Raw genomic sequence first — 13590 nt, forward strand, 5'->3', positions numbered from 1 at the left:
GTAATTAGGACTTTACTAGAATGCCTCTAGATAGCTTAAGGGTCTTGAAAGAATTTGACTCTCCCCTTACTCCCTTCTTGGTCAGGCAAAGGCACATACATCATATTGTGGGCCCAGTATTCCCATGCAAGAGGTAATGGAAAAAAGGATTTGCACTCACAAAGAGGGGAGTAGCTGGCTTGTTACGGCGGTTACTACCCCAAACCAAATATGCCTGATACTTCACTTTCAATGCATATACAGCATAGCTCTCTGCTTCAATGACAGGGGAGAAGAATAACTGATACTTCACACATCCAGCAGAGCTCTCTGCTACAACGGCAGGGGAGAAGAAAAGAGGGTTCGCACTCACAAAGCGGGGAGTAGCTGGCTTGTTACGGCGGTTACTACCCCAAACTAAATGTGCCTGATACTTCACTTTCCATGCATATCCAGCATGGTTCTCTGCTTCATCGGCATGGGAGAAAGACTGATACATCACGCATTTCCAGCATAGCTCTCTGCTTCAACGGCAGGGGAAAAAAACAAAAACAAAAACAAAAAACTGATGCTTCACGCATATCCTGCATAGCTTCAACGACAGGGGTGAAGAAAAAAAGGATTCGCAATCACAAAGCGAGGAATAGCTGGCTTGTTACGGCGGTTACTACCCCAAACCAAATGTGCCTGATACTTCACTTTCAATGCATATCCAGCATGGCTCTCTGCTTCAACGGCAGGGGAGAAGAAAAAAAAACCAACAAGGACTGTACAACATAGTCTAGGTAAAACAAATAAGCATGGGTGTAGCTTGCTTATCGCGGCGGTTACTGCCCCTACTACCCCTAACTAATCAAGCTTGATATTTCACTTGGATGCAGCTCCATCACTGCTCTCTATATTAATGGTGGGGGTGGAAGGGGAATAGAACAAGGAGCTAAGAGAAACAGATAAGAATAAAAGAAAAAATGTGTGAGGCTTGCTGGGCAGACTGGATGGGCCATTCGGTCTTCTTCTGCCGTCATTTCTATGTTTCTATGTCATTTCATTTCTATGATAGACTAGCCAGTGGGAGCTGGGGCTACATTGGATCCAAGGTTGTGTTTATAAGAGGAATCAGCTGGACTGTTATTACAATCTATCCAATTCCAGGATAAAATAGAAGCCTTTAACTTCTCCACGCTATATGGGCATGGATGAATGTTCCAAAGACAGAAGACAAGACGTTGCTGGCTTCTTCAGTAGGTAACCCATATCTACTGTAAACAGTTAACTTGCTACATTACATTGGATGGTTTCATAGTTACCAAGTCAACCCAAAAAGTTAGCAAAGCTCAGTGCCACCTAGGTACACATAGAGAGGGCTTCAAACCCTCAGAAAGAGATAACTTTCAAATGAAAAACTGTTTTGTCTATTTTGCTGTCTTTCCTCTGGATTTTAGTCATCTGACTACCTTCTAACTTCCTACTGAGCCTATCTCAGGCAGTTGCTGGAGGGCTGTGTTGAGATCAATTTGTTCTTTGCCAGACCAAGACCTGAATTTCAGAGAAAATAATGTTTAATTTACTTTTTGATTCTTTCTGAATAGAAAGGGATGTTTTTTTGAATCTTCTTTGGTGTGGCATTTTTGGAGGATTGCAATCTGGAAATTACGTAAATGAGGCAGTTCCCAGAAATTCAATTGACAGATTGGATTTTCAGTTCTGGTCTACACTAAAATCCTGCAGGAACTTGACATCTTCTGGGATTCCAGCATCTTGGCTTTGACAGAAATAAACACCGCTAGTGTTATTGTTACTGCAAACCAGGGAACAGGACATAACACGAAGAACAGGAACCGCAGAGTGAAAAAAAGAGGATTCTGGGAAGGTCACGCTACAGTTTACAAAAGCACTCACTAGGTGTCCCTGTCCTGCAGCTGCACATGCCATACCTGCACGCCACTGCAGCCTGCTTAGCCCCGTCTCCCCTCCTCCCCCCAAAAGCAGCTCTCAGTGGGGAAGACTGGGTTGAGTTCTGGGATGAAGCTGAGGAGAAATATTTTTGGGAGTTAGCTAAGTCAGGGTTTCTCACATCTGTCCTGGTTGTCGGGATATTCACAATGAATATTCATGAGAAAGACTTTTATATACTGTAAAGGCAGCATATGCAAATGTGTCTTCTGCATATTCACTGTGGATATACTGAAAACCCTGTGGGGTCAGGCAGGAAGACTCAGAACCAATGTCAAGAAATATTTCTTCACGGAGTGAGTGGTGGATGCCTGGAACGCCCTTCCGGAGGAAGTGGTGAAGACTAAAACTGTGAAGGATTTCAAAGGGGCATGGGATAAACACTGAATCCATAAAGGCTAGAGGATGGAAATGAAGCATAGAGCCATGGGAGTTGCTTGCTGGAATGGTGGCTACTACCTGGTGATTACCTTACCTAATAAGCCTTCACACAGTTAATGCAACTCCAACATTGCTCTCTGCTTCAATGGCAAGGAGAAATGTGGAAAAGAGGATTTGCATTCAGACAACAACCAACAAGGACTGACCTACACAGTCTGGGTAAACAAATAAGCGTGGGGGTAGCTTGCTTATTGTGGCGGTTACTACCCTAAACCAATTAAGCCTGATACATCACTTTGAATGCATATACAGCATTGCTCTCTACTTTAATGGCAGGGGGAAATGTGGAAAAGAGGATTTACATTCAGACAACCTCCAACAAGGCATTCATATGTGCAGTCAGGATAAACAAGCATCTGGGTAACTTGCTTGATGTGTCGGTTACTACCCTTAACCATTTAGCCTACGATTCACCTTTGATGCAACTCCAACATTACTCTCTGCATCAACGGCAGGGGGTGGCAGGAAATTCGAATCAAACAATTACCAACAAGGACCCTGAACTTGGTGGTTGGTGAAACTGATAAGTATGGGAGCTTGCTGGGCAGGCTGGATGGGCTGTTTGGTCTTTTTCTGCCGTCATTTCTATGTATATGTCACTGGGACAGGTTTAGAAAGCCCTGGAGTAGGTAGACATTTCTCTTCAAAATACAGATTTGCCAGTGGTCGCAGTCCACTGGTTTGAGAGAGATGTGTAACAAGTTAGACTAAGAAGGGTCAAATAGAATTCTAGCAGATTGGTGCTTTGAATTGTAAGCATTTAATACAAAAGCAGTCCCTTCATGCTATGCAATTCACTTTTATTAAACATTGACAAACTAATGATTTAAAAAGCCAAACTACTGTTATGTCATTTCTCTGTGTTTTATAGATATTAGGGGTTTACATGATCCTGTGCCTGCTGATCAATGAACTATTTTAAAAATTAAACAGAAAGAATAGCTGCACTCAGTCAGTATCATTACCAGTTTTAAATAAATCATTTACCATACATTTAACCTAGCCATTTAAAGCTTTTTCTAGAAAATGTATTCCCATATTCTTAAAGGTAACCAACAGTATCCTCCATGACCAATATTCATAACCTTGTGCAGTTACGACAGATATCATACAGGGCGCTGCTGAAGCACCTCAACAGCTGCAGGATACCCAAGGAGGGTGGCTGGGAAAGGTGCTGCCTGAGTTATATGCGCCTTTCTAGGGGCGCTTCCACTGGGGCCAACACAAGCGTTACTAGGAGTGGTCAGGATTGAAACATTTAAAAATGGAGGTCTTCAATCCCATGCAATGACAGCCTTTCTATTTTTAAAACAAGACTCCTGTTCTCTTTTCAGTCAAGGACATGCAACATTTTGTCATATGAGAAGGTTTCAGTCTGCCATATATATATATATATATATATATATATATATATATATATATATATATATATATAGATAGATAGATAGATAGATAGATAGATAGATAGATAGATAGATAGATAGATATAAATTTGGGCAGCTTGATGACCAACTAGACTACTTATCACAAAAGATATGTAATCTGAAAATATTTTAAAGCAAGTAATATTTTGAAACAGAAGTAGTGTATTCGTTGTACAGCTACATTTATTTATTTATTTAATATAGTAGATGATGGCAGGTAAAGACCAATTGGCCCATCCAGTTTGCTGTTTGTTTTTTTTTCTGGTCTGCACTGTTACATTTGACTGCCTGTGATGTCTTTGTAGTCTCTCCTTGTGCTGTCCCTGTGGTAGGAGATTTTGCCTCTGGAAATCAAAAAGCAGCAGAGGGAGTCCCAGGTTATGGACGCCTTCAGAATTTGGCACCCAAGGCATGTGCTTATGTCATCTGTGCCTAAATCCTGCCCTGCCCTTTGGTCCATCTCAGAGCTGCTACTGTAGTCTCTCCTTGAAATGAAAAAGGGTGCGCTTTAAAGCTCATGTTTTCATATTATTTAGGAATAGGCACAGGATAATATAATTTAATTGCTTATTTATATTCCACAGTTCATGCCAGGTCAGCCACTTGAAAGCAAATTACATTCAGGTTCAGTAGGTATTTCCCTGTCCCTAGAGTGCCCACAATCTAGCTGTGATAGGATTTTACTGCACAGTAAACAGTATTTACTTTGCAGTAAATGCCTTAATGCATAGATAACATGCAGTATTTCAAATACCACATATCATCCACCACCTAAAATACCTGGCGCAATGTGGGGATTAAAATGAGCTGAATTGTATTCAAATCAGCTCATAACTAGTAAATCTGATGCAAATATTTGATTGCCTCAAAGTTTGCAAGCCTTGCTATTTGATAGAAAGTTAGCTACACCTCATGACTAATACTGAAGGGAGATATCCCGTGTTTAATCACTGAAAGCATTCAAGAAATCATACAGTCACAGCTAAATAAAAGAAACTTTGCCAAGATGGGAACTTTGAACCACAACTGAAGGATACTTATCAAGATCTGCCTGTTTGAAAGCTCCTGTGTAAATAAAACCAAGGCAGAGGGACAATGCAGCAACTTAAGCTCATAAGCAAAAGTCACATACTGGCCACTGGAAGCCCAGAGGTCAGAGGAACTCCCACCCTTCGATGAAGGGGAAGCAATCTGAAATGGAGAAAATGCTGATGCTGGCATACAGCCTCAGGCGAGACATGGCAGGACCCCCTGCCCCTGAAAAAAAGGGGAGGGGGAAAAAGACCTGCAATGCAGCAAAGACCCTCCACCCACTACATGATTATGCATGAGCTTATGCATATTTATCAGCTGGAATGTATAAGATGGGGGGCAAATAAGGAGAAAAGGGCAGACGCAAAGCACCCCAGTACTTCCTGTTATTGAGGTGGGAGAAGACTAGGTATGGCCAGTAGACCACAGAGCGGAGCGCCCTGCCTATGTTCGGACAGTGGCATGAACTCTGAGTTAGTGAGGAGCTGAGAGCAGCCAGGCAGCTCTGCCGGTACCAGACCCAGAAGCAAGCCTCCTTCCCAGATAGTTCTTCAGACCTTCAGCCAGAGCCTGCTTCAGAGGTAAACATAGGGAAATCGCCTGAAGTTGGGACCAGGGGTAAGTAAGTTAGCCATAGGTATTAATATATTAGGCAGGCTAATGTTTAGGGCATGTTTGAAACCACCCATGGTACAGAACATTTTTTAGGGGAAACTAGTGCTTAGTAGCCAGGATGTTAGAGACAGGAATTGTTGTTATCTTCTAAATGCTAAATCCTGCCAAGTCTGATAAGTCTAATTCTGAGGTGAACATGTTGTCTTTTCCTGAACTTAGGATCATGAAATGAAGTGGGAGGGGAACTGCAAGTGTCCTGTAGCAGACAGTTCCCTGCACACCTAAACTTGCTTTCACTACCCCATTAGATGATCGAGAGATTAAAGGGGCACTTAGGGAAGATAATGCCATCGTGGAAAGATTAAACAATTTCTTTGCTTTGGTGAATACTGAAGAGGATGTTGGGGAGATACCGGTTCTGGAGATGGTTTTCAAGGGTGATGATTCAGATGAACTAAACCAAATCACATGAATCTGGAAGATGTGGTAGGTCAGATTGACAAACTGAAATCACCTGGACCAGAGGTCATATACCCCAGGGTACTGAAAAAACTAAAAAATGAAATTTCAGACCTATTTTAGTTAATTTGTAACCTATCATTAAAATCATCCATTGTACCTGAAGACTGGAAGATGGCCAATGTAACCCCGGGGTAATCTAGACTGGCAAGCCTGACTTCAGTGCCCGAAAACATCATGGATACTGTTATAAAGAATAAAATCACAAACCATTTAGATAGACATCGTTTAATGGAACACAGCCTTCATGGATTTACCCAAGGGAAGTCTTGCCTCACAAATCTACATTTTTTTGAAGGCGTGAATAAACATGTGGACAAAGGTGAACTGGTAGATGTGGTGTATTTGGATTTTCAGAAAGCATTCAACAAAGTCCCGCATGAGAGGCTTCTAAGAAAAGAAAAATAGGATAGGAGGCGATATCTTTTTGTGGATTGCAAGCTGGTAAAGACAGGAAACAGAAAGTAGGATTAAATGGTCTGTTTTCACAGTGGAAAAAGGTAAAAAGGGATCTGTACTTGGACTGGTGCTTTTCCATATATTTATAAATGATCTGGAAAGGGGTACAACGAGTGAGATGATCAAATTTGTGGATGACACAAAATTGTACAGAGTAGTTAAATCTCAAGCAGATTGTGATAAATTGCAGGAGGACCTTGCGAGTCTGGAAGATTGGGCTTCCAAATGGCAGATGAAATTTAACATGGACAATTGCAAAGTGATGCATATAGGGAAAAATAATCCTTGCTGTAGTTACACAATGTTAGGTTCTATCTTAGGAGTTACCAACCAGGAAAAAGATCTAGGCATCATAGTGGATAATACATTGAAATTGTCGGCCCAGTGTGCTGCAGCAGTCAAAAAAGCAAACAGAATGTTAGGAATTTTTAAGAAGGGAATGGAAAATAAAACGATGGATGTCATAATGACTCTGTATCGCTCCATGGTGAGATCGCATCTTGAATACTGTGTGCAATTCTGGTCGCTGTATCTCAAAAAAGATGTAGTTGCACTGGAGAAAGTCAGAGAAGGGTGACCAAAATGATAAGTGGCATGGAATGGTTGGCCTATGAGGTAAGGCTAAGGAAGTTAGGGCTGTTCAGTTTGGAGAAGAGACGACTGAATGGATATATGATAGAGGTCTACAAAATCATGAAAGGATTTGAACAAGTTAATGTAAATCAGTTATTTACTCTCTCAGATAATAGAAGGACTAGGGGGCACTCCATGAAGTTAGCAAGTAGCTTATTTAAAACAAATAGAAGAAAATTCTTTTTTCACTCAGCACATAGTTAAGCTCTGGAATTCATTGCAGTTAGTGTTGCTGGGTTTAAAAAAATTTAGATGAGTTCCTAGAGGGAAAATCCATACACTGCTATTCATTATTAAGTAATAATAGTTTGAGATTTAATAATATTTGGTTACTTGCCAGGTACTTGTAACTTGGATTGGCCATTGTTGGAAACAGGATGCTGAGCTTGATGGACCCTTGGTCTGACCCAGTATGACAATTCTTATGTTCTTAACATTTCTATAGTGCTACTCGATATATGTGGTGCTGTACAAAGTACATATAAGAGACAGTCCCTTCTCAATAGAGCTTACAGTCTAATCATGACAAACATAGGAATTTTATATAGTAAGACAGTGGTTAAAATTAGTTAATGAGGCTGAAGTGGACAATCAGGTTTAATATTTAAAAGCTGCCTCAAAAAAAGATGGGCTTTTTAGATGGGATTTAAACACCGCAAGAGAGGGAGCACGACGCACCAGTTCAGGAAATTTATTCCAAGCATGAGGTGCAGTCAGGGAGAACACACGGAGTTGGAGTAGGGAATTAGCAATAGAGGAGAAGGGCATAGATAGGAGTGGCTTGTCTGATGAGAGGAGTGCACAAGGAGGGGTGCAGAGAGAGATAAGAGAGGAGAGGTAGTGGGAAGCTGTAGATTGAAGGCTCTTGTAGATGAGTAAGCGGAGCTTGAACTGTATGCGGGAGTGGATAGGGAGCCAATGCAGTAACCTCAGAAGGGGGGGAGGTATGCGAGTGTAGCAACTTTGATGAAAGATAAATCGCACAGCTGAATTTTGGATAGATTGTGGTGGAGAAGACTTATGAGATACAGGTTGTCAGTCTATGTGGGAGGAGTTGAGAGAGTGGATAAGGATTCTGGTAGTGTATTGAAAAAGGAAGGGATGGATTTTGGCGATGTTATAGAAAAAGAAAAGGAATATTTTGGCAGAGTTTTCAAAATGCAAGAGAAGGAGAGAGAGGAGTCGAAAATGACTCCTAGGTTATGAGCTGAGGGGACTGGGAGGATGACTGTTTTATCTTTAGAAATAGCAAAAGGAGGAAGAGGGGAGGTAGGACATAGCTCTGGGAGCATCAGGATGTTAACACACGTCTCAGGGGCAGTTCTATCATTAGGCAGGGTGAGGCAACAAAAAGTGCACCAGCCCCCCAAACATTCCTGCAGCAGCCTCCTCACCTTGCCACGAGACTTATCTTTGGTGACAATCCCCGTGGGGCTGCCACATCCTATGGGCTGGAAGAAGAGCCACAAGGCTATGCAGAGAGAGGACGTGCCCACAAGGAGCCTCATGACAGCGCAGAGAGATAATGATATACAGCAATGTTCCCACCCCCTGTGGGGCAGAAGAGGAGCCTCACTGATGCACCCATGTGGCTCCCACACTCCCCACGGGCCAGAAGAGGAGCATGGCGGCACTGCTGATGACATTGTGCTTGTGAGGTTTCCACACCCACCGCAAGAAGAAAAAGAAGACCCAGTGGGGGAAGGGAAGGGGGCTGAGTGAGAAAGGAGTCAAGGGAAGGGAAGATCATTGAGCGGGAAGGGTCTGCGGGAGAAAGAAAGCAAGGGAAGGGAAGAGGTGAGTGAGTGAGAAGGGAGGGAAGAAAATGTGGTTAGTGAGTGAGAGCAAAAGGAAAGAGGGTGAGTGAGAGGGGTGAAGGAAGGGAAAGGAGGGATGAGTGGTGAATGAGTAGGGAAAGGAAAAAGGAAGTGAAGGGTAGGAGTTGTGAGCAAGGAGAGTGAGGGGAGGTAGGGTAGGAGAGATGAATGAGAAGACGGGGTGAGAAGGGAGGGAAGGAGGGGTGAGTGAGAAGAGGGCTTGATTGATGAGGCAAGGGTAGGGTTGAGGGAGAAGAGAGGGGTGAATGAGAGGAAGAGGATGTCAGTGTGAGGGGAGGAAAGGAGAGGAGGGAAGGGTTGATTGAGAAAGGAGGGGAAGAAAAAGCAGGTGAATGAGAGAACGGAAGGTGCTGAGTGAGAAACGAGGGAAGGCAAGTGGGTGTGAGGGGAGGAAAGGGAAGAGAAGAGGGTGTGGATGAGAGGAAAGAAGTGAAAGGGTGGGAAGTAGAGAGGGAGCAAGAATGTATGGGGTGTGTGAATGGAGAGAGTGCAGGGCTGCCTAGTTCGCTATAGTTATGGGGATGGCACAGCAGTAGCAGGATTATGCTTCCTTGTTCTTCCTACCTTCAAGGGCCTGGAAGAGGAAGTTGTGTCACATGGGCCTGCTTAGGTGGGAAGGAGGAGGCACAGACACTGTGGTCATAAGGAGTAGGAGCAGCATTGGCCTGTGTGGCCAAAAGAGAGGAGCAGGAGCAGAGTCGCATCGGCCCATGTCCCAGAAAGAAGGAGGAGTCTCATTGGCTGTGTAGGCTGAAGGTGGAGGCTACTTGTGCATTCCGGAAGGAGAGAAGAGTGAGTGAGTGAGTGTGTGTGTGTGTGTGTGAGTGAACACGTGAGAGAATATGAGCAAGCTTGTGTGTGTGTGTGTGTGTGTGTGTGAGTGAACATGTGAGAGAATATGAGCAAGCTTGTGTGTGTGTGTGTGAGTGAACACGTGAGAGAATATGAGCAAGCTTGTGTGAGTGTGTGAGAATGATCATATGTGTTTTAGAGAGTATGTGTATATGACAGGGAACAAAATTTGTGTACAGCCCTCACCCCCACTAATACACAACAATCTCAAGGTACCTGGAAATCAAACGTTCCCAGGTATGGAGAATAAGGAATTTTTTCATTATTGCGTGGAGGAGTAGCCTTGTGGTTAGGGCACTGGGCTATAACCCAGTATTCAAATATTACTGTTGCTCCTTGTGACCTTGGGCAAATCACTTTACCTTCTGTTGCTCAGGTACAAAATTAGATTATAAGAGAAATACCTATAGTGCCTGAATGTGATCTGCTTTGATGTATATTTTGAAGTGCCAAAAAGCAGAATATTAAGTGTCTGCTATCTTGAAATATTTTATTGTTTTTTTGAGAACTTTTAAAAAAAATGTTCTGAGTTTAATTATTGAATAATGATCTATTTGTCAGCTGTCTTGAAATATTTATTTTTATTAGTATGGTTTTACTATTATGATTGATGTGTTATATTTCTTTATTTCATTATTGCTTTATGAGAAATAGTGATGTTTTTGTTTTTCTATTCATGCACTGCATACAAAGTCTGGCTTCTTGCTGTTTCCAGTTCAGTTTTTGTCTGTACATTTCTATTTTTACTTTATGGCCACTTTATTCTGTATTTGGTAAGGGGCTGTCTGTATTCTGCATGTGTGACCAAGGTGAAGTTTCTGTGTAGGTTTTGTAGACGTGTATAGTTTTAGGGGCCGATGCAATAAAGTCACTCAGCCTAGCCATGTAGATGAGGCTATTAGCTATTACTCCCAATGCAGAAAATCGCGAAGTGCCCAATGCACACTTTTTAACGCGGGAAATTTAAGTCCAGCCCCGGAGCTGGGGTTAAATCAATCCACGAGTCGAGGGCTCAGGGGAAATTTAAAAAATACCGGCGTCTATGGTTCCTATCTTTATTCTTAAACACCTACTGCTTGTGGTGTTTAAGAATATATACGCACAATATACACGCACAATAGACATGCTCTAGGTCGATTTCACCTCTTGCTATTGTGAATGTATATTTGGCGTCCAGAAATCGACCTGAAGCGGGATAAAACGGACACTCGCAGTGAGCATCCGTCGCAATTGTGGGTGCACAGCCACCACGTCTCCTGGGTGCCCAATGCATTTGAGCACCAAGGATGCATAACTCTTCTCTAGTGTGTCCTTCGTATCGCAGCAGCTCATGAAAGCACAGCACCGGGCACCTAGGAGATGTGGCTGTGTGAGCGTTAGGAGAACGAGCACTCGGCACGAACACCCATTTTTACGCGTCTCTTATTGTATCAGCCTGCCAGTGCAGGGATCTATAGCTGCTTAAGCTTGTTCTGTTTTCCTATTGGGAGGCGTACTGGTGTTTTAGAGCCTGGTATAATATCTGCAGTGTTGCCTTTTCATAGGTTACCCTGCAAATACAGTATTTGCTTGCTAACAATTAGTGCTGTTTTGGAAGGGGAGGTTTAATATACTGCAACTTTCATTGAGTTTACCCATGGCTTTCTGAGGGTCAAGCCCACACCCAACACATTTTACAATGGGCCTAAAACCATATAGGTTTCAAGTGTCGTTTTTACAGGGTTTTCTGGCTGGCAACACCAGCAGTGCATGTGTAAATAATATATAGGTAATTGTGATAGGTTTACCTCAGAAAAAATATACTTTGAATGTCTTTTTTCATGTAAAATCTGTTATTATAAATGCAAACTTTTTAATTGTGAATGGTGAGGGCTGGTGTGTGTGTGTGTGTGTGTGTGTGTGTGTGGGGGGGGGGGTGTGGTGTTCAAGGCTAGAAAATTTGCAGAAGGTGCCTAATGCCCTTGCACCGGCCCAGAGATATTGCACCACGCATAGACCCCCACCATTCCCCCATCTCCCATTCTGCCAGGGGGAAAGTGCTGGTGGGAGGCAGTGCTTAGGGTTTCTGGAAGTGTGGCAGGGTTGCCAGCTTCCTAGAAAGATTATCACCGACACCATCGGCCACTCCTCAGCAGCATTTCAAATCACCAAAAGGGCCAGACTACAAAGAGACCGCCCAGCCCTCTCAATGATTTGCCCTGTGCTGGGGTAGCACCATCTCGTCCCTAACCCGAGGCAACACATTGCCTTGAGCTGCCTCGGACGCTCTGGTCTTAAAATGGCTGTTTGACCCCAGAGCGTCTTTACCCTTCTCTGGCAGAGTGTCAAAATCTGTGTGCGTCTATTGAGACTCCCTCTCTCACCTCAGGATGCAGCCAAAAGATTAACAGGCCGATACAGTAGAGTGCGGAGCTGTATCGTACTGTATCGGCCGATACAGTACGATACAGCTCCGCACTCTACTGTATCGTACTGTATCGGCCAATACAGTACGATACAGCTCCGCACTCTACTGTATCGTACTGTATCGGCCGATACAGTACGATACAGCTCCGCACTCTACTGTATCGTACTGTATCGGCCGATACAGTACGATACAGCTCCGCACTCTACTGTATCGTACTGTATCGGCCGATACAGTACGATACAGCTCCGCACTCTACTGTATCGTACTGTATCGGCCGATACAGTACGATACAGCTCCGCACTCTACTGTATCAGCCTGCCGGTGGAGCGCACTGTTAACCTGCATTTGGACGCGCGTTTTGGATGCGCTAGCTTTACCCCTTATTCAGTAAGGGGTAATAGCGCGTCCAAAATGTGCATCCAACCCTCCACCCCTCCCCCCCGACCCTAATAGCACCCGCAACATGCAAATGCATGTTGCGGGTGCTATTAGGTATTCCCGCGTGATTCAGTAAGTAAAATGCGCAGCCACCCCGCACATTTTGCTTTCAGAAATTAGCACCTACCCAAAGGTAGGCGTTAATTTCTCCGGGCACCGGGAAAGTGCACAGAAAAGCAGTAAAAACTGCTTTTCTGTGCACCCTCAGACTTAATATCCTGGCGATATTAAGTCGGAGGTCCCGAAAGTTACAAAAAGTTAAAAAAAAAACAAATTTTTGAAATCGGCCCGCGGCTTGAAAACCGGACGCCGAGCCCATGGCTGACAGCCGCCGCTCCTGTCTAAAAAGAGGCGCTAGGGATGCGCTAGTGTCCCTAGCGCCTCTTTTTGCCGCGGGCCCCAATTAAAATAAATTAATTTAGTGAATCGCGCGCACAGGAGAGTGGGGCCTGGGCGTTCACCCGCTTTCCCGCGACTTTTACTGTATCGGCCCCGTAAGTGATTTACCAGTCGCCCCACCCCCATCCCCTTCCTTTTATTCTTAAAAATTATCCGCTCCCTCCTCTTCCCAGTAACTCCCCCTCCAATCTATTTACTGTTTATCCTGGAGGTCTGGCGCCTCCTTGGTGTCTGGGGCAAGCAACCTCATATCCAAAATGGCACTGGCCAGCTTCTGCCACTTCTGTGACCTGTCACGTACTGGGTCAAAGGGTCATCATTTCGAAAATAGAATTAGGGAATCCTGTAGTATTTTTCCTTCCAGGGAAAATACTGTGGCTTATAAATAGGCCCCTAAGGTAATAAAGGGTGAAGGGAGTTATCCAGGGTCTCAAGCACCATCCCCAGGATTTGAACCCTGTTGCTCTCACCACTAAGCTGTTCCTCCACTTTTGCGGTGCTGGAGCTACAAGTGACAGTAATTAAAGCCATCGAGTTGAAGTACACTGATCATAACTGGCAGCCGATCACACAAAACTAAACATTATTAAAAGAAATGCCA

General features: G+C 43.8%; 1 protein-coding gene across 2 annotated transcripts in view; it reads right to left on the reverse strand.

The window, feature by feature from the left end:
• Positions 1–13590, reverse strand: part of LOC115098554 (schwannomin-interacting protein 1) — a 944827-nt gene that overhangs the window by 156626 nt on the left and 774611 nt on the right. The window lies entirely within an intron of this gene.

Source organism: Rhinatrema bivittatum, chromosome 9 (assembly GCF_901001135.1).
Source record: "Rhinatrema bivittatum chromosome 9, aRhiBiv1.1, whole genome shotgun sequence".
Taxonomy (NCBI): Eukaryota; Metazoa; Chordata; class Amphibia; order Gymnophiona; family Rhinatrematidae; genus Rhinatrema; species Rhinatrema bivittatum.